Source organism: Lepus europaeus, chromosome 19 (genome assembly GCF_033115175.1).
Source record: "Lepus europaeus isolate LE1 chromosome 19, mLepTim1.pri, whole genome shotgun sequence".
In the NCBI taxonomy this organism is placed as follows: domain Eukaryota; kingdom Metazoa; phylum Chordata; class Mammalia; order Lagomorpha; family Leporidae; genus Lepus; species Lepus europaeus.
The window spans coordinates 34,799,551-34,819,644 of NC_084845.1; positions in this window are offsets into that span (position 1 = coordinate 34,799,551).

The following is a 20,094-nucleotide window of genomic DNA, read 5'->3' on the forward strand; positions in this document are numbered from 1 at the left end:
TTCCACGTCTTCCACATGGGTGCAGGGGCTCAAACACTTGGGCCATCCTCCATTGCTTTCCTAGGCACATTAGCAGGGAGCTGGATTGGAAGTGAAGAAGCCAGAATTTTTTTTTTCTTTCTTAAAGGATTTTTTATTTTTATTTATTTTTATTTTTAAAGCTTTTATTTAATGAATATAAATTTCCAAAGTACAGCTTATGGATTACAATGCCCCCCCCCCCATAACTTCCCTCTCACCTGCAACCCTCCCCTTTCCCACTCGCTCTCCCCTTCCATTCACATCAAGATTCATTTTCAATTCTCTTTATATACAGAAATTCAGTTTAGTATATATTAAGTAAAGATTTCAACAGTTTGCCCTCACATAGCAACACAAAGTGAATAACACTGTTGGAGTACTAGTTATAGCAGTAAATCACAGTGTGCAGCACATTAATGGAAGAGATCTTACATGATATTTTTTTAAAAACTGATTAATTTTCTATGCAAATTCCAATTTAATGCCAAGGTTTTTTTTTTTTTTCATTTTCAATTATCTTTATATTCAGGAGATCAATTCAGTATATACTAAGTATTTAAGTAAAGATTTTAAGTAAAGTATTTAAGTATTTTAAGTAAAGTATTTAAGTAAAGATTTAAGTAAAGTATTTAATTATTTAAGTAAACATTTCATTCGTTTGCACCCACACAGAAACACAAAGTGTAAAAATACTGTTTCAGTACTAGTTATAGCATTACTTCACATTGGGCAACCCATTAAGGGCAGATCCACATGAGAGGTAAGTACACAGTGACTCCTGATGTTGATTTAACAATTTAACACTCTTGTTTATGGCGTCAGTAATCTCCCTAGGCTCTAGTAATGAGTTGCCAAGGCTATGGAAGCCTTTAGGGTTCACCGACTTCGATCTTATTCCGACAGGGTCATAGTCAAAGTGGAAGTTCTCTCCTCCCTTCAGAGAAAGGTACCTCGTTCTTTGATGGCCCCATTCTTTCGACTGGGATCTCACTCACTGAGATCTTTCATCTAGGTCTTCTTTATTTATTTATTTATTTTCCAGAGTGTCTTGGCTTTCCATGCCTAAAATACTCTCATGGGCTCTTCAGCCACATCTGAATGCCTTAAGGGCTGATTCTGAGGCCAGAGTGTTATTTAGGACATCTGCCATTCTATGAGTCTGCTGTGTATCCCACTTCCCATGTTGGGTCGTTCTCTCCCTTTTTGATTCTATCAGTTAGTATTAGCAGATACTAGTCTTGTTTGTGTGATCCCTTTGACTCTTAGACTTATCAGAGTGATCAATTGTGAGCTGAAATTGATCACTTGGACTAGTGAGATGGCATTGGTACATGCCAGCTTGATGGGATTGTATTGGAATCCCCTGGCACGTTTCTAACTCCATCATTTGGGGCAAGTCCGATTGAGCATGTCACAAATTGTACATCTCCTCCCTCCCTTTTTCTCACTCTTATATTTAACTTTTCAGCTAAAATTTAAACACCTAAGAATAATTGTGTTTTAATTACAGAGTTCAACCAATAGTACTAGAACAAAACAAAACAAAACAAAAAAAACACTAAAATGGATAAATTATTACATTGTACAACAACTGTCAGCACAAGAGCTGATCAAGTCACTGTTTTTCATAGTGTCCATTTCACTTAACAGGTTTCCCCTTTGGTGCTCAGTTAGTTGTCGCCGATCAGGGAAAACAAATGATATCTGTCTCTTTGGGACTGGCTTAATTCACTCAGCATGATGTTTTCCAGATTCCTCCATCTTGTTGTAAATGACCGGATTTCATTGTTTTTGACTGCTGTATAGTATTCTATAGAGTACATGTCCCATAATTTCTTTATCCAGTCTGCTGTTGATGGGCATTTGGGTTGGTTCCAAGTCTTAGCTAACGTGAATTGAGCTGCAATAAACATTAATGTGCAGATGGCTTTTTTGTTTGCCAATTTAATTTCCTTTGGGTAAATTCCAAGGAGTGGGATGGCTGGGTTGAATGGTAAGGTTATATTCAGGTTTCTGAGGAATCTCCAGACTGACTTCCATAGTGGCTTTTACCAGTATACATTCCCACCAACAGTGGGTTAGTGTCCCTTTTTCCCCGCATCTGAATGTGAGCCATTCTAACCGGGGTGAGGTGAAACCTCATTGTGGTTTTGATTTGCATTTCCCTGATGGCTAGTGATCTTGAACATTTTTTCATGTGTCTGTTGGCCATTTGGATTTCCTCTTTGGAAAGATGTCTATTGAGGTCTTTGGCCATCTCTTAAGTGGGTTGTTTGTTTTGATGTTGTGGAGTTTCTTGATTTCTTTGTAGATCCTGGTTATCAACGCTTTATCTGTTGCATAGTTTGCAAATATTTTTTCCCATTCTGTCAGTTTCCTATTCACTCTCCTGACTGTTTCTTTTGCAGTATAGAAACTTCTCAATTTGATGCAATCCCAATAGTTTTTTTTTTTTGGCTTTGACTGCCTGTGCTCCTGGGGTCTTTTCTAGGAAGTCTTTGCCAGTACCTATATCTTACAGGGTTTCTCCAATGCTCTCTAATAGTTTGATGGTGTCGGATCGTAGATTTAAGTCTTTAATCCATGTTGAGTGAATTTTTGTGTAAGGTGAAAGGTAGGGATCTTGCTTCATGATTCTGCATGTGGAAATCCAATTTTCCCAGCACCATTTATTGAATAGACTGTTCTTACTCCAGGGATTGGTTTTGGATCCTTGATCAAATATAAGTTGGCTGTAGATGTTTGGTTGATTTCTGGTGTTTCTATTCTGTTCCATTGGTCTATCCATCTGTTTCTGTACCAGTACCATGCTGTTTTGATAACAACTGCCCTGTAGTATGTCCTGAAATCTGGTATTGTGATGCCTCCAGCTTTGTTTTTGTTGTACAAGATTGAGAAGCCAGGACTTTAACCGGTGCCCATATGGAACCCCAATGTCACAGGCAATGGCTTTACCCACTATGTCACAACACAGTCTCCTGAGATAATGTTTTGAGAAAACTTGCTTTAATTTTCCAATGCCTACATTCAATCATTTCCAATATTTATTGTTACCTCAGGAACTTCATTCTTACTCTCATTATGGGGGATTTACATTGTGTTTATAATAAAATATCCCAGTGGTCAGCAAAGTAGTCTGTAGGCCAAACCTGGCCCTCTTTCTGACTTTGTAAATAAAGTTTTATTGGAACACAGCCATGACTATTCTCTTACATATTATCTACGATTGCTTACACACAATACGTCAGAGTTGAGTAGTTGGAACAGAAATAAAACCTTGCGAAACTGAAACTATTTTCTATCTATCCCTTTGCAGAAAACATTTGCTGATCCCTGAAAAGTAGTAATCAATAAAATGACTGCCAAATTAATAACTATACAGATCTGCCCCGACAGAGCCTATTAGCCATGTGGTACAGAATCCAACTTGTCCATTAGAACGATGGCCAAGACAAGACACACAAGAGGCATCTCTGTTTCCCAGCCATAAAGCATGAAAAACACAGGGTAGAAAATGTGGTTCAAGCACCTTCCCATTGCTGTCGGGGACAGCGGATGAGCTAGAAGTGCCTGATGTGGACATTTTGTTTTCAGAGCAACCTTCCCTCCCAGTGGCCAGAAATGTCCATTATGTCTGTTTGTGTGGCAAGGTACAGAGATTTCCTTGTGCTTATTCAGGCAACGAAATTTTACGGGTTTACAGGGTTTGCTTCCTGGAGTTTAAGACTAAGACCCTTGATGCTGTAGTCAGAATGTTCGCATATGTTGAAATTCTGACCCCCAAGGGCCCCAGGGGCTCGCCAGCCCCTCCCATTGTGGGCAGATGCAGCGAGGAGGTACCCCCTGTGGATCAGGAACAGCTCTCACCGGACTCCACATCTGCCGGTGTGTTGATCTTGGACTTCGCAGTTTGCAGAAATGTGGGAAATCAACCCACCGTTTATAACCACCCAGTTGATGGTGTTGTGCTGCAGCACCATGGATGGGCCGAGTCGCAGCACTAGGACCCTGAACCAGAGCCTTGGGAGCTGCCTGCCCCTCCTTCTGGTGTCCCACTCTGCCCTTTACTTGTTCATCATCTTCGTCATTCTACTCCTCTGTTGATAGACATGAGCTATGGACGGCTTTGGCTTTTGTTTTGGCTACTGCTGGTGTTGCTTTTCAAATGAAAAGAATACAAGCATAAGTTTTTTTAAAAAAAGTCTTTTTTCTCTCTCTCTCTGCAGATCCCCAGCCTCTTCCCCAGGAAATGATTTCTGATCATAGTGAATTTGTTGGCAGCATCCTGGATGTTTTATTTTCTCTCTCTCTTTGAAAGATTTATTTATTCATTTGAAAGTCAGAGTTACAAGAGAGAGGAGAGAGGGAGAGAGAGAGAGAGAGAGAGAGGTCTTCCATCCGTTGGTTCACTCCCCAATTGGCTGCAATGGCTGGAACTGCGCCAATCTGAAGCCAGGAGCCAGGAGCTTCGTCCGGGTCTCCCAAGTGGGTGCAGGGGCCCAAGGAGCCATCTTCTACGGCTTTCCCAGGCCATAGCAGAGAGCTGGATTAGAAGTGAGCAGCTGGGTCTCAAACCAGTGCCCATATGGGATGCCGGTGCTTCAGGCCAGGGCATTAACCAGCTGCGCCACAGCACCGGCCCCTTTCTCTCTCTCTCTCTCTTTTTTTTTAATTTTATTTATTTATTTGAAAGTCAGAATGACAGAGAGAAAGGAAGAGAAAGAGAGAGAGAGAGAGAGAGAGAGAGAGATCTTCCATCTACTGGTTCACTCCCCAGATGGCCACAATGGCCAAGGTAAGGCCAGGTTGAAGCCAGGAGCTTCATCCAGGTCTCCCACATGGGTGGCAGGGGCCCAAACACTTGGGCCATCTTCTGCTGCTTTTCCCAGGCCATGAATAGGGAGCTGGATCAGAAGTGGAGCAGCTGGGACTTGAACCAGCACCCATATGGATTGTGCCACAATGTTGGCCCAAATCCCAGACATTGTCTATGCACAGAGAAGCACAAGCATCCTCATTTTAGAAACAAACAGGGCACAGAAGGCACAGCTCTCAATTTTCTATAAATTTCTGTGAAAATTGTTTCCAGAAACAGCTAGGTGTTCTAATTCACCTTCTTTGACCAAAGCAGAGTTCATCTTGGAAAACATTCAGTGAAACAACTTCCACGTTGTCCGTATTCTTATTCATTCTTTGGTTTTCCTAATTTTCCAAATCAGATTATGTACTGGGAGGCATGTTAAAGGGTTCAAAACATAGATCGTCAAATAAATCACTCACTCCCAAGAAGCAGTGCGACCCCATGCATTATTCAGTTCAGATACATTGACCATGGCAGTGTGTTGTGGGGGAATATTTCTTTTTTTTTTTTTAAAAAAAGATTTATTTATTTATTTGAAAGTCAGAGTTACACAAAGAGTGGAGAGGCAGAGAGAGAGAGAGAGAGAGAGAGAGAGAGAGAGAGGTCTTCCATCTGATGGTTCACTCCCCAGATGGCTGGAGCTGTGCCGATCTGAAGCCAGGAGCCAGAAGCTTCTTCCGGGTCTCCCACGTGGGTGCAGAGGCCCAAGGACTTGGGCCATCTTCTACTGCTTTCCCGGGCCATAGCAGAGAGCTGGACAGGAAGCGGAGCAGCCGGGTCTTGAAACAGTGTCCATATGGGATGCCATTGCTTTAGGCCAGGGTGTTAACCCACTGCGCCACCACGCCAGCCCCTATGGGGAATATTTCATGATTTCCAGTCTCAGTGCTGTTGTCTTTGGCCAGAACCAGATCTGCTGACATTTTACCGGGGCTCTGTAATGGAGACGGGCAAGGTATAGAACGTTCCTATTGTCCTGTAACTCAGCTGCTACCTTGGCCCCCATTTGACCAAGGTTGCAGAAGCATAGGTTTCCTCTGATCTCTGTCAGGGGTGGGGAACACCCTGCCCACACCTGTGCAATCATCTAGTCTGGCCTTGCCCAGGCAACCACAGGCAGGACTCAAAGTTTAATACATCAGGGGGCTGGCGCTGTGGCGTAGCGGGTAAAGCTGCCGCCTGCAGTGCTGGCATCTCATGTGGGCACCGGTTCAAGACCTGGCTGCTCCACTTCTGATCCAACTCTCTGCTATTGAAGAAGCTCCTGGCTTCTGGTTTCAGATCGGTGCCGTTGCGGCCATTTGGGGAGTGAACCAATGGAAGGAAGACCTCTCTTTCTGTCTCTCCCTCTCACTGTCTGTAACTCTACTTGTCAAATGAATAAATAAAATCTAAAATAAATAAATATTTTTTAAAAATTTAATACATCTGTAGCAGACTAGTTTTTAAGTTGATAATTTTGTATGTTCCATGAATGATGCTACAAATATCCAAATAGCCCTTAGCACAAAAGAAAAAAAAAAGGTTTTCTACCCCTGTTAGGGGCATGGTAATACCAGGATGTTAGGGTTTGTCCTGCCCAGTCCCCAGAGCCACCCCCTGCTCACAACCACACGGTCCCTGCAGGCCTGTGCATTGGTCCACGGTGCTGTGGATGGGGCAGGGCCATTCTTTGCTGCTCTGGTTGCTGTGCTTGGGCTTGGCGAGTAAGGTCACCCTCTGTGGCCACAGCCACTGACACTCCGATGCAGCCCTTTTGTGTCTTGGGCTTTGTGACTTTCCCACACAGCAGGACACAAGCCCACTCTGCTCGCAGGTCCTTGCGCTTCAGTCAGCGCTAGGCTCAATCCAAATTCCTTACTCCCTTCCACTTCTTTCTCTCCTTTTCTTTCCCCTGGGGTCAGTGGAGGGAAGGGGTGAGGAGGAGAGAGATATACAGGGGGACGCTCTTCTGCCCCCACTCTCTCTGCAGTTAGGAGAGAGAGAGAGAGAGAGAAAGATTGATTTTTCTACCTGCTGGTTCACCTCTCAAATGGCTGCAATGGCCAGAGCTGGACCCGATCAGAGCCAGGATCCAGAAGCTTCTTCCAGGTCTTTCACGTGGGTATAGGGGCCCAAGTACTTCAACAATCCTCTCCTGCTTTTTCAGGCACATTAGCAGGGAGCTGGATTGGAAGTGGAGCAGCCAGGAATCGAACCTGCGCCCATATGGGATGCCAGTGCTGCAGACAGGAGCTTAACCCACTGCAATAGAAGTGCCAGCCACAAGCTCAAGTACTTGAACCATCATCTGCTGCTTCTGAGACACATCAGCAGGGAGCCGGGTCAGAAATGGAGTAGCTGGACTCAAGCTGGCGTGAGGGTGTCCCAAGTGGTGGCTTAGCCCACTGTGCCACAGTGCCTGCTACCCCCACTCCCCACCCCACTTTTTTTTTTTTTTTGCTATATAGTATTGTTATGGAAAACATGGGAAAAGAAAAAAGTGGGAAAATGTACAGTTTTCTTCATGGCATAGACATTAACAAGCCAACAGGTCAGATCCTGCAAGCAGTTGGGGATGGCGATGACCGCCATGGGCTCAGATGCTGTCTGTGCTTGTAATTCGGGGGTGTGCATCCATCCCTGTCACCCCTGTGCTGCCCTGCTGGAGTGGGCTCTGTGCCCTGAGCAGCATTGCTTCATATCTGTCTGCCTGGTAGTTGGGGCTCTCCAGAGAGACAGAACCAGCAGGACTTGCATGTCGATGCATTAACTCATAGCGTATGGTGCCTGGCAAGTTGCATGGCAGCCTGTCTCTGAGCTGGAGACACCGGGATGCTGGGAGCATGGATCGGCCTGCGTCTGAGGGTCTCAGAGCCAGAGGCACCATTGGCATTACTGTGTGTCTGAGGGGGAAGGCCTGGGCATCAGCTGGGGATAAGTCCTAGAGGCCAGAGGCTGGAGAGCCCGGAGTTCTGATGACCGAGCCAGCAGGAGAAAAGTCCATGCCCGTTCTCAGAGGAGAGGCCAATTCCCCTTCTGTACCTGTTCTCACTGGGCTGCCCAGCATGGCGGGGAGGGTCTTCCTCATTCAGTCTGCTCTGATTCACCCTCACAGACACACCCCAAAGAATGCATTAGCAGGTTTCTACTAGGTATTCCTTAATCTAGTCGACATCTAAAATAAACCCTTGCACACTTCAAATTTAGGCGAATACTCACCATGTCATTTAAAATCTCTAGGATGACGTAGAATCCCCAGGCAACACGGAAGGCGGGGACAGGCTGAGAAGTGACTTTGCTTCTTGCCATGAGCAGTATTGAAAAAAGAGCCCTGCATTTTGGCAGGCAGCTTTGAAAGCATCATTCTAAAAGTAGTACACCTATTATGAGTGTTGTTAATTTCTCTATTACTTTACCCTAAAAATGTGTAGTCATGGTTTTAAGCTACTTTTATATGCAAGGCTTGTAGAAGGGTCGCTTTGCTGTCTATCTTTATTTCCTTTTTTTCCCTTTCTTACACTTTGAAGAAAATTGTTCTGTGCAGAAGATAGTTGATATTCCAGATAAGGACTTGGGCGATCGATGAGCTGCAGAGAGGCATGAACGGGGCAACCTGGGTGTCACAGAGTCTGGATGGAGGAGGTTGTGGTGTCCAGAGGGACCCACATCCCCTCAGCAAGGGGCCCTCCTCGCAGGCACCCGTGGAAACGTCAGCCCCCGTCATCAGAACCACGGCTCCAAGGGAGCATGGGAAGCCACACTTTCCTGGGGTGCTGTCTGATCTTTTTGAGCTATAATAGGACCTACCAAAGTCAATGCAGGTGCCAGGTTTGGCCTGAGGGCTGCCAGTTGCTTGTGCTCTTCTAGACTTTCTGGTTTGTGCTCCTTTGGTGGGAAAAAAAAAGAAAAAGAAACCGTAAGACTCTCTAGGCAGGCTTTGGCAGCCTGTATCAGAATAGCAGAGATAGGGGAGAGGTTATTTTTAACCCAGGAGAGTGAGTGAGAAATCAAAGCGCCTTTTTCAGAGAATAACGATGCAGCCAAGATTTTTGAGCTGAAAAAATTTGCACATGGGGAAAATGTCTGCTGATAAAGGACACAACAGAAGCTGGGCTCGCACACGGGCCCTGGGTGCGCTCAGGCATAGGCTGCAGAGGGAGCTCCTCCGGTGCCCACGGGAACGGGACTTTACCGTCTTGTCTTTGCAATTTCCTCCTGGTGAAGAAAAGCCACTCCAGTCTTGGCAAATCAGCATATGTTATATTGATTTGTTATTAGCTTTTCTATCATACTGTAAACTCCCAGTTGCTCCACAGTCTTCAAGAACTGATAAATAAGGACTGGTTTCCACTTTCTACTTAAAAAAAAAAAAAGAAAGAAACCAAGCATCGGGGTCTGGAAGGCAACAGCATTGTAACAAATATGTGGCTTGAGCCACTTGAGAATAATAACATGATTCTTTCCATTAGAATTACAAAACAAACTTGTAAAAGAAAGTAGTGGAGTGTATAAGAGTGCTTGATAGATATCTCAAAATTATTTTATTTTTATTTATTTATTTAAAAGTCAGAGTTACACAGAGAGAGAAGGAGAGACAGAGAGAGAGAGAGAGAGAGAGAGAGAGTTAGAGAGGTCTTCTAATTTCTGGTTCAGTCCCCAGATGGACGCAATGGCTGGAGCTGTGCCAATTCAAAGCCAGGAGCCAAGAGTTTCTTCAGGTCTCCCACGTAGGTGCAGGGGCCAAGCACTTGGGCCATCTTCTACTGCTTTCCCAGGCCATAGCAGAGAGCTGAACTAGAAATGGAGCTGCTGGGACTTGAACTGGCCCCCACATGGGATGCCATCACTGCAGGCTGGAGCTTTACCTGCTATGCCATAGCACTGACCCCTCAAAATTATTTTTAAAACTATTTTATTGTAACTTAGATTATACAAGGAGTCTTGAAAAATGGTAAAAGGTGCATAAATGGAAAAGTATGATAAACAGTGAAAAACTAGTGACGTTCGGGATTAATGGATGCTACCATAGTCTTTGTTAAAGACCTGGTTGCCCAAATAAGGAGCAGACAGTGCTGGGTCTCTGGGAAGAGATTCAAAAGGAAACATTTCACCATTCTTTTATTTTTTTTTTATTTTATTTTTTTGGGAGAAGAATGAGGTTAACAAGTTGTTCTTCAGATTTATAGAAAAGTTGCAAATATAGCAGAGAGTTCCCATGTACCCCATACCTAGTCTTTCCTGCTGCTAATAACTCCTATTATGTGGAACATCTGTCACAACTAAGAAACCAACCCCAGGGACCAGAGCTGTGGTGCAATGGGTTAAGCCACTGCCTGCAGGGCTGGCATTCCTTATGGGCGCTGGTTTGTGTCCCAGCTGCTCCACCTCCAATCCAGCTCCCTGCTAATAGCCTGAGAAAAGCAGTGGAAGATGGCTCAAGCGTTTGGGGCACCTGCACCCACTTTGGATCAGCCCATCTATGGCTGTTATGGCCATTTGGAATGTGGACCAGCAGATGGAAAATCTCTGTCTCTTCTCTGTCTTTCAAATAAATAAATATTTTTAAGAAATATTCTATTTATTTATTTGAGAGGTACAGCTAGAGAGAGAGAGAGAGAGAGAGGGAGAGAGAGGCAGAGAGCAAGGTCTTCCATCCACTGGTTCACTTCCCAAATGGCCACAACAGCCGGAGCTGGGCCAATCTGAAGCCAGGAGCCAGGAGCTTCTTCCGAGTCTCCCACGTGGGTGCAGGGGCCCAAGCACTTGGACCATTTTACACTGCTTTCCCAGGCCATAAGCAGAGAGCTGTATCAGAAATAGAGCAGCTGGGACTGGAATTGGCATCCATAAGGGATACTGGCGCCACAGGCGGAGGCTTAGCCTACTACGCCACAGCACCAGCCCCAAATAAATAGATTTTTTTAAAAAAAGAAAGAAACCAACCCTGGTACAGCACTAGAACACATCCCCAGACTTTATTCTGATTTCACTTGTTGTTCTACCAGTCTTCTTCTGTTCCAGGGAAGCATCCAGAAGGCCACCTTCTATTCACTCTCCATGCCTCTTACTCTCCTGAGCTTGGTGACGCTTCTCAATCTCCCCTTGCTTTTCCTGATCCTGGCAATTTTTTTTTCATTTGTTAAACTTTTATTTAATGAATAGAAATTTCCAAAGTACAGCTTATGGGTTACAATGGCTTCCCCCCTCCCATAACTTCCCTCCCGCCCGCAACCCTCTCCTTTCCCACTCCCTCTCCCCTTCCATTCACATCAAGATTCATTTTCAATTCTCTTTATATACAGAAGATCAGTTTAGTATATATTAGGTAACGATTTCAACAGTTTGCCCCATATAGCAACACAAAGTGAAAAAACTACCATTGGAGTACTAGTTATAGCATTAAATAACAGTGTACAGCACATTAAAGACAGAGATCCTACATAATATTTTTTTAAAAATTAATTAATTTTCTATGCCATTTCCAATTTAACACCAGGTTGTTTTTTTTCATTTCCAATTATCTTTATATACAGAAGATCAATTCAGAATATAATTAGTAAAGACCTCATCAGTTTGTACCCACACAGAAACACAAAGTATAAAAATACTGTTTCAGTACTAGTTATAGCATCACTTCACATTAGACAACACATTAAAGACAGATCCCACATGGGGTGTAAGTACACAGTGACTCCTGTTGCTGACTTAACAATTTGACACTCCTGTTCATGGCGTCAGTAATCTCCCTAGGCTCTAGTCATGAGTTGTCAGGGCTATGGAAGCCTTTAGAGTTCGCTGACTTTGATCTTATTCCGATAGGGTCATAGTCAAAGTGGAAGTTCTCTCCTCCCTTCGGAGAAGGGCACCTCCTTCTTTGATGGCCCCGTTCTTTCCACTGGGATCTCACTCACAGAGATCTTTCATTCAGGTCTTTTTTTTTTTTTCCCATGATATCTTGGCTTTCCATGCCTACAATACTCTCATGGGCTCTTCAGCCACATCTGAATGCCTTAAGGGCTGATTCTGAGGCCAGAGTGTTGTTTAGGACGTCTGCCATTCTATGAGTCTGCTGTGTATCCCGCTTCCCATGTTGCATCCTTCTCTCCCTTTTTGATTCTATCAGTTAGTATTAGCAGACACTTGTCTTGTTTGTGTGATCCCTTTGACTCTTAGACTTATCAGAGTGATCAATTGTGAGCTGAAATTGATCACTTGGACTAGTGAGATGGCATTGGTACATGCCAGCTTGATGGGATTGTGTTGGAATCCCCTGGCACATTTCTAACTCCACCATTTGCGGCAAGTCTGATTGAGCATGTCCCAAATTGTACATCTCCTCCCTCTCTTTTTCCACTCTTAAATTTAACAGGGATCACTTTTCAGTTAAAATTTGAACACCTTAGAATAATTGTGTTTTAATTACAGAGTTCAACAAATCGTACCTGAACAACAACAACAACAACAAATACTAAAAAGGATAAAGTATTACATTGTACATCTAGAGTCAGGACAAGAGCTGATCAGGTCATTGTTTCTTATAGTGTCCATTTCACTTAACAGGTTTCCCCTTTGGTGCTCAGTTGTCACCGATCAGGGAAAACAAATGATATTTGTCTCTTTGGGACTGGCTTAATTCACTCAGCATGATGTTTTCCAGATTGCTCCATCTTGTTGCAAATGACCAGGTTTCGTTGTTTCTTACTGCTGTATAGTATTCTATGGAGTACATGTCCCATAATTTCTTTATCCAGTCTAGTGTTGATGGGCATTTGGGTTGGTTCCAGGTCTTAGCTAACGTGAATTGAGCTGCAATAAACATTAATGTGCAGATGGCTTTTTTATTTCCCAAATTAATTTCCTTTGGGTAAATTCCAAGGAGTGGGATGGCTGGGTTGTATGGTAGGGTTATGTTCAGGTTTCTGAGGAATCTCCAGACAGACTTCCATAGTGGCTTAACCAGTTTGCATTCCCACCAACAGTGGGTTAGTGTCCCTTTTTCCCCACATTCTCTCCAGCATCTATTGTTGGTAGATTTCTGGATGTGAGCCATTCTCGCCAGGGTGAGATGGAACCTCATTGTGGTTTTGATTTGCATTTCTCTGATTGCTAGTGATCTTGAACATTTTTTCATGTGTCTGTTGGCCATTTGGATTTCCTCTTTCGAAAAATGTCTATTGAGGTCCTTGGCCCATCTCTTAAGTGGGTTGTTTGTTTTGTTGTTGTGGATTTTCTTGATTTCTTTGTAGATTCTGGTTATCAACCCTTTATTTGTAGTATAGTTTGCAAATATTTTTTCCCATTCTGTTGGTTGCCTCTTCACTTTCCTGACTGTTTCTTTTGAAGTACAGAAACTTCTCAATTTGATGCAATCCCAAATGTTAATTTTGGTTTTGACTGCCTGTGCTGCTGGAGTATTTTCCAAGATGTCTTTGCCTGTGCCTATATCTTGCAGGGTTTCTCCAATGCTCTCTAATAATTTGATGGTTTCAGGTCATAGATTTAAGTCTTTAATCCATGTTGAGTGAATTTTTGTGTAAGGTGATAGGTATGGGTCTTGCTTCAAGCTTCTGCATGTGGAAATCCAATTTTCCCAGCACCATTTATTGAATAGACTGTCCTTATTCCAGGGATTATCCTGGTAATTTTTAAAAAAGATTTATTTACTTATTTGAAAGGCTGAGTGACAAGAGAGAGGGGGAGACAGAGAGAGAAAGAGATCTTCCATCTGCTGGTTCACTTCCCAAATGGCTACAATGGTTGGGCTTGGCACAGGCCAAAGCCAAGAGCCAAGAACTCTATCCAAATCACCCACATAAGTGGTATGGGCCCAAGAACTTGGGCCGTCTTCTGCTGTCTTTCCGGGTGCATCAGGAGGAAGCTGAATTGGAAGCAGCGCAGCTGGGACTAGAACCAGCCCTCGGATATAGAATGGCGTCATCGTAGGTTGCAACTTAACCCACTATATCACACGTCGGCTTGACTTTGACAGTTTAAAGAAGTACTGGTCATCATGTATTTTGTAGACTGTATCTCAGTTTGGGTCTGGGGTTTTCTCAGTTATGGAGTTAAGGGTTTTTAGGAGGACCACTGTGGACGTGAAAGGCCCTTCGCATCATTTCCCATCAACGTGACTTATCTCTAGGATGTTGACCTTGATCTCTGGCCCCTGCAGTATTTGCTAGGCTTCTCCCCTGTAAAGTTCTACCCTCCCACCTGCTGCCATACTCTTAGTATTTGGAAGAAAATCATTAACTGCCAAGGCAGGCATTTGGTCTAGCAGTTAAGATACTGCTTGTGACTCTCTTGTTTCATATGGGAGCAGCGCCCAAATTCAGTTCCTGGCTTCACTTCTTATTCTAGCTTCCTGCATATGCACACCCTGACAGGTATCAAGTGATGGCTAATTACTCAGGCCCCTTCCAACTAATCTGGTGTCATGGACTAAGTTCCAGGTTCCTGGCTTTGGTCAGGGCTCTCCAAGGAACCCTGGTTCCTTCTGTTCAGAGAATGGTATTCAGAAAGTAAGAATGAGGGGGCTGGCACCATGGCACAGTAGGTTAAAGCCCTGGCCTGCAGCACCAGCACCCTATATGGGTGCCAGTTAGAGTCCTGGCTGCTCTGCTTCTGATCCAGCTCTCTGCTATGGCCTGGGAAAGCAGTAGGAGATGGCTCAAGTCCTTGGACCCCTGCACCTGCGTGAAAGACCCGGAGGAGACTCCTGGCTCCTGGCTTCGGATCAGCTCAGCTCTGGCCATTGCAGCCATTTTGGGGAGTGAATCAGCAGATGGCAGACCTCTCTCTTTCTCTGGCTCTACCTTTCTCTGTAATTCTGTCTTTCAGATAAATAAAATACATCTTTAAAATAAAAAAGAAAATAAGAATGAGGCACTGGATGCGTTCATTGCTACTGAGGCCTTCTCAGTGGGCACAGCTGGAAAGAGTGTGTGTGTGTACAGGTAAACACATGTGCACATAAATCTATCATTGCTCAGTATCCATGTGTCTGTGGCTATATTAAGCTAAATGTGAGTTCGTACTCACGTTGGCCATTCTTTCCATTGCATCCCTCGACAATAAATGCAATGAACTTCCCGTTACGTGCCATAGTCAAGAAGGCAGCATTCTGGTGCCTTTTGTGTATATCAGTATTCTAAGAATTAGGTTATAGCATTAAAATTATTTCTATGAATAACTGTAAATCTTTATATAGCACCTGCTCTGTGCCTGGGACTTCACATTTATTAACTCATTTCATCTTCACACTCCGTCAGGCAGATTCTGTGCTTAGCCCAGTTTTACAGGTGCGGAGGCGATAAGTGGCAGTCCACTGCACTGAGCCTCCTTAGCAAGCTCTGTCCCTGAGGGTCTGGGAGACGTCATCATTGTCATGATTCTCAGTGGCAGTTCTAAGTATTTTGTAAGTGCATGAATATGCCGCAAATCAAAATTGTGATTCACTGGACATCAAGATTTTGAGTTTTACTTCTTTCTGGTTATTTGGAGTTGCCATATTTTCTACAATGAATATCTGAGTACCAGTTTGCTTCTTTTTAAAATTATTTATTTGAGAGGTAGAGAGAGAGTGAGCTGCTGGTTTATTCCTCAGATGCCTGTAACGGCCAGGATTGGGTTGGGTCTGAAGCCAGGAGCCCAGAACCCAGTCCAGGTCTCCCACACAAGTGGCAGGAACCCAATTTTTGAATCATTACCACTGTTTCCCAGGGTCTGCATTGGCAGCAAACTGGAGTCAGGAGCCAGAGCCGGGAATCGAACCTAGGTACTCTGCTGTGGGATACTGGCATGCTTAACCACTAGGCCAAAACCCATTTGAGTATTAGTTTTATAGCAAGAAAAGTTTATAGAATGCATACATGGCGCCAGCACTGTGGCGTAGTGGATAAAGCTGCCACTTGCAGTGCTGGCATCCCAGATGGGCACCGGTTTGAGACCTGGCTGCCCCACTTTCAATCCAACTCTTTGCTATGGCCTGGGAAAGTAGTAGAAGATGGTTTAAGTCCTTGGGCCCCTGCACCCTCATGGGAAACCCAGAAGAAGCTCCTGGCTCCTGGCTTTGAATCAGCCCAGCAACGGCCATTCCAGCCATTTGAAGAGTGAACCAGCAGATGGGAGACCTCTCTCTCTCTCTCCCTCTGGCTCTCTGTAACTCTGCCTTTCAAATAAATAAATAAATATTTAAAAAACCTCATATACACATTTCTAATAATAGGAGCTGACTACTCCTCCCCACCTGGAAGCTGTCTCTCTATTTCCAATACTGGAAGACAAGAGTTTGCTTTTATTACAGTAAAAGATCTTTTCCTACATGTGATAGCTTTCTTCTTTCTTTGAAAAAATAATTATATATATAAACATATTTTTGCCCTTGACTGTCAGGAAGCTCAGTATAATAATTGTACACATCTTTATGGCATAATCTAATTTTTGGGGTCTTAATTTATCTTACTTTTAAAAAATATTAGCCTGAGTTTCGGTTTAGAATATGATATAATGAACTAGTGTGAACCTCACTTCTGATGCCAACAGACTTTAAAACAATATTTTTTTCAAGTAGGGGAAAGGCATTTTGTCATCCCATGTTGGAGTGCCTGGATTTGAGTCCTGGCTCCACTCCTGACTCCAGCTTTCTGCTTATGCCCACTCTGGAAGGCAGTAGAAACAGCTCAAGTCCTCGGGCCCCTGTCACCCATGTGCCAGACCTGGACTGAGTTTCCAGCTCTTGGCTTTGGCCTGATGCAATCCCAGCATTTGAGGAGGGAACCAGCAAGTATCTGCCTGTCTGTCTGTCTCTCTGCCTTTCAAATGAATAAGATAATAAACATTTTTTTTTTATTTGACAGGTAGAGTTATAGACAGTGAGAGAGAGACAGAGAGAAAGGTCTTCCTTGCATTGGTTCACTCCCCTAATGGTCGCTACGGCCGGTGTGCTGCGCCGATCTGAAGCCAGGAGTCAGGTGCCTCCTCCCGGTCTCCCATGTGAGTGCAGGGACCCAAGCACTTGGGCCATCCTCCACTGCCTTCCTGGGCCACAGCAGAGAGCTGGACTGGAAGAGGAGCAACCGGGACTAGTGCCCGGAGCCCCATACGGGACTAGAACCTGGGGTGCCGGCGCCACAGGCGGAAGATTAGCCTAGTGAGCTGCTGTGCTGGCCAATAAACATTTTTAAAGAGGTCAAATCCAGGACTAAGCTTAAAAAATAAATAAATAAATAAAAAGAATTTCCCTGGTGCCAATCACTAAGGGCAGTTCACATCCACACGGTACCTCTGCAAGTTGGTGCTGTGATGGCCCCGGGAGACAGCAGGCCTGGACATCAGCCTGGTCAGCCACAGTGGAATGAGAACCATGGCCTCCAGCCTGTGCGGGGTGGGAGCTGGAACCTGTGGTCTGACTGCCCTCCTGTGTCCAGGGGACCGAAGACATCGATCAGCTTCCTAAGCAAGGGGATTTGCCGTTGGCAGGGCTTGGGGGGCGGGGGGAAGGCCACATTGAGAAGCTGAAACCCTGAGCTTGCAGTAAATGAACATGGAAATGAGTCACAGACAGGGGAAACATCTGGGTCCTCGGGGACAGAGGTTCTCTGCGGGGCCATTACCACTGCTGGAGCGCACAGGACACCTGCTTGTAACCCAGCCCCCGCGTCCCCAACACCCACAGAGGCAAGATTGAGAAAGATGAGCTCGCAGGAGAAATGGATGCATCGTTAGAGACCAGCAGCTAAACAATGAGTGCCCTGAGAACTTGAAATAATTGAAGAACATGAAAAATGACCCTGCGGACAAAGAAGTCAGATTTGATAAAGTCGCATGTCTCCAGGCTGGAGAAGCACCCTGACTGCTGAGCGGAAGGGGGACAACTCGCTGCCCCCTGGAGCTATTTGTTCTGTCAATTCAGATTTTCCTAAGTGGGCCCACCCCACACAGAGAGCGCTGCTTCAAAGGATTTGGAGGCATCTTGGGACAGCCTTGGCAAAAGAGGCCACCACTTTCCAAATGCCTGGATGAGGACTCGGGAACCCCAGCACCTCTTACCCTGAATCCCCTACGGTCCCCGGCCCCCAGGGCTCAGTGGTCCACTGCATGTCTTCATCCATGGTCTGTGCAGGATGCAAGGTTGAAAACTTGGTGGGTTGACATAGGAGCTGAAAATGAGAACTGGGTGAGGTGACATATCCGAGGTGACAGACAGCTGCCTTGAGGTCCCGTGGCTGGGGTGACAACCGATGGATCGCCCTAATGAGTTGGGGGTGGGGTGGGGTGCTCCCTGTCACCACAGCCACCTGCAGGCTGCACTGACAAAGCAGTTGCTGAAACTGAGAAATGGAAAGTGGCGGGCATGTATGCCAGGGGACTCTGCCCGCTGTGCTTTGCAGGGAGAGGACTGCACAGCACATGGAGGTGGCCGTGCAGCCACAAGCTGGTGATTCCCATCTGTGCACCCAGTGGCACCTGGCCCTTGTTCTCTTATTCATCCTTCAAGACACATGGCTGCAGAGTCCCCTCTCGCGACACCCCTTGGCTTGCCCTCCAGGCCAGACTCCCCAGCTTCTCCTCTGTGTCTTTGGTTCAGGGACACCCAGTGTCAGTACAGACACAAGGCCACAGTGGCTGTCTCTGGGCACGCAGGGCTTTTGGCTCCCAGGACCAGCAGAGCAGGGGCTTAGGGATGCTGAGATGGGCAAGATTCCCTACCACACCCCACATGGTGTTCAACCAGTGCCATGTGAAGGGACTTCCAGTAATTCATGGAGAATGGAATTAAAAGAGTTTAGTTTAGTTCAAAAATTTTTGAATTTGCATCAGAGGGATCTTCAAAAAGTTTGTGGGAAATGCATCTTATGAAAAAACTATGCACCAATTTCAAAATTATTTTATACCCAAATAAACTTATGTTTTTACAGGATGGGTTTAAAAATTTTCATTTAAATTATACAAGTTTCATGTATTTCGTATACACAGATTTAGGAACATAGTGAGACTTCCCATCCTACCCTCCCTCCTGCTCATGCGCCAACCATTCTTCCTCCTCACTCTCCCATTCCCATTCTTAATTTTTACAAAGATCTACTTTCAGTTTAGTTCATGATCCTAAAGTTAACTCTGGGCTGCACTGTGGTGTAGTGGGTAAAGCTGCCGCCTGCAGTGCCGACATCCCATATGGGTGTCGGTTTGAGTCCCTGCTGCTCCTCTTCCAATCCAGCTCTCTGCTATGGCCTGGGAAAGCAGTACAAGATGGTCCAGGTGCTTGGGCCCCTGCACCCACGTGGGAGACCAGGAAGAAGCTCTTGACTCCTGGCTTCGGATCAGCGCAGCTCTAGCTGTTGTGACCATTTGGAGAGTGAACCAGTGGAAGGAAGAACTTTCTCTTTGTCTCTCCCTTTCATTGTCTGTAACTCTACCTCACAAATAAATAAATAAAAATCTTTAAAAAATGTTAATCCTACACTAAGTAAAAGAATTCAACAAGTAGTATGAAGAAAACAAACATCGCTCCTCAATGGAAGACAAGAGCTGTAAACAATCATTGACTCTAAAAATATCCATTTCACTCCAATACATTACATTTATTTTATTTATTTAAAAGGCAAAGAGAGAGGAAGTCAGAGAGAAAGAAGTCTTCCATCGGCTGGTTCACTCCCCAGATAGCCACAATGGCCAGGCTGGGCCAGGCCAAAGCCAGGAACCTGGAACTCAGGTTCCCAATGTGGGTGCATGAACCAAAGTCCTTGGGTCATCTTCTGCTCTTCTCCCAAACACATGAGCAGCGAGTTGGATCAGAAGTGGAGCAGCTGGGACTCGAACAAGCACTCCAAAAGGGTTGCAGCTTAAATCCACTTCACACAATGCTGGCCCCTAGACTCATCTTCTGATTCTGTCTTCCCACCAACTTTCTGAGACACTCTGGTAGTTACCAGCGTCGAGTTGATCGCACTAACAGAAGTTGATACTCTTACAGTGTTGATGCCCACCGCGCCGCTCAGATCAACTGATTTAAGAAAAGCTGCAAGTCAGTGGGAAAAGACGGGACCAACTTCTGGACACGGTGCTTGCAAGAGTGAATTTACTGTGAGTGCTGCTCTCTGTTTCGACCTCTTGGCATTGCCATACTGCATTGGCTCCATCTTTTCCAGATTGAAAACAAAACATCTGTGGGACATTTAAAAGCTTTTTTTCTAGTCAGCTTTCGAGGAAAGGCACGCATCGGAAGAGCC